Below are 2,187 nucleotides of genomic sequence, written 5' to 3'. Positions count from 1 at the left end.
CACTGTGCCTAATGACAAATGATCATGTGAATGATAGACTCAGGAAAATACTCAGGTATCAAAAAAATTATTTCTGATTCTTACATATTTAAAAAGTCATTTTCAGTTAGGAAAAAGCCAAGGAACACTAATTTTAGTTTTTCATCCAAAAGAAATTAATAACCCTTGATAATACACATGCAGCCATAAGTACAGGCTGTCAGCCTCCTAGCAGCAAGAGGGATGCATGGAAGTCTCCTTCCGCTAGAGTGTTGCAGTCAGAAAAGTACTAATATCCTACACTGTTATAAATCTCAGCCTAGACCACAGAGCACGAATTTTGTCCTTGCTGGATAAAAAAAGCTAATATAACTTCAAAGTAGCATGCAAGTTTTTTTGGCACACTTACTGGGCCCATGGGGTTTGCATTACAAGGTCAATAAGTAGGGAATTATCCTACGTTGTTCTGTCAGGTTTTGTGCTTCTCCTACAGTAATTTCACGAATACAAGCCGCACCAATTTGACCAAAATTTTGGTGGAAACCCGGAAGTGCGGCTAATATTCCGGGGCGGCTAATCTATTAACAAAATTCTAAAAGCTGCCAACACGGAAGTGAGAGCCCGCGGCAGCCCCAAGCCAAGCTGGAGCCCGGCCGGCCCCGGCAGAGGTGGGAAAGCCTGGCAGAGGCGGGGCCAGCAGTGTGGGGGGCGGGCGGCAGAGCCTGAGCCAGCAGGGCGGGGGAGCCCGGGAGAACTGGGGCTAGCAGTGCAGGGGAGCATGGCAGAAGCAGGAAGGCCGGCGGGTGGGGCTGCCTGGCAGCGGGGGAAGCCCAGTATAATCGGGGCCAGCAGCGTGGGGGAGCCCAGCGGTGCGGGGGCCTGTAGTGCCGGCCAGGGCGAGGAAACGCGGCGGCGGTGCAGACGGGAGGGGGCGGCCGGCGAGCCTGGTGGCGGCAGCAGCCCTGCCGGCGGGGCGAGCGAAAGCGGTGCTCGCGAAAGCGCCGCTCGGCGAGCGAAAGCGCCGCCGCTCGCGAAAGCGCCGCGAGCGAAAGCGCCGCCGCTCACGAAAGCGCCGCGGGGCGGGCGTGGCGCGGGGCGGGCGCGGCGCTCGCGAGGCGCGGCGCGGGGCGAGCGAAAGCGGCAGCGGGGCGAGCGAAAGCGGCAGCGGGGCGGGCGGCGAGCCCGGTGGCGGCAGCCCTGCCAGCCGGGCGAGCGAACGCGGCAGCGGGGCGGTGCTGACGGGAGAGGGGGGCCAGCGAGCCCGGCGGCGGAGGCAGCACCACCCGGCCAGCCCTGCCGAGCCGTGGCGCTGAGCTGGGCCACCCGGCCCCGTCGGCAACCATGAGCGGGCCGAGCCTGCCTGGCCCCGCCCCGAGCCAGTAAAGCCCGCTATGCCGCGATCCTGTTACTAATTGGCCAATTTGTGAAAGCTGCGCACGGATTCTCGCGACGAACGAAAGTGCGGCTAATATTCGGGGTGCGGCTTATCTATTGACAAAGACAGCAACATTGTCGAGGCACCGGGGGTGCGGCTTATAATCCGTGCGGCTTGTATTCGTGAAACTACTGTACTTTACGTCCCTCATCTCCTACTTACCTTGAGACCTTTCTTTACCAGGAAACAGCCTCGTCTCTCTGCTCACATAGCATCTTCAGAAGAAAGCAGAGCTATTTTCCAGTCTGCTCCCTCTGCAGAAAAGGGAAGCACAAAGATCACACCATCCTGGCAAGTGCTGGGGACACCCGTTTCCTTTCCTGTACTCAGCTCTAATGGTTAAGTTTATTTGTCCCAGTGGTGCTCCTGGTCAGAAGATCTGTCAGCACAGCACTTGAAGTGATCTCTCCCTCACTTGCTTCAGTGAAGCAAGCTCGTTAATTTATATAATTTTTAGAGGTTTTTGAGAAGTCACTCATTCTAATTAGTGTCCAGACCTGATGGAGCAGAAACCTCCAGCTCAGGAGCGGCAGGACATGTGTGTTTATACCTATTTTTACATTCATATTTCTACATCTCCCAAGAATAACAGAAGCAATAAGGATATGGCCACTCACCACTTTCACCTGAAAGTATCAAATCACTTGTAGGCACTGCCAAGACCTCTTCTGAAGCAAAAGCAAGCCGTTAGGTTCTCCTAGCTCCTTACAGCACCACCAGACACCTATGGGCTATACCCCCAGCCAAGATAAATGGGCAGCACTATGCTTGGG

The sequence above is a fragment of the Catharus ustulatus genome, chromosome 5, assembly GCF_009819885.2.
Source record: "Catharus ustulatus isolate bCatUst1 chromosome 5, bCatUst1.pri.v2, whole genome shotgun sequence".
Lineage (NCBI taxonomy): Eukaryota > Metazoa > Chordata > Aves > Passeriformes > Turdidae > Catharus > Catharus ustulatus.
This window is presented reverse-complemented; position numbering follows the sequence as displayed.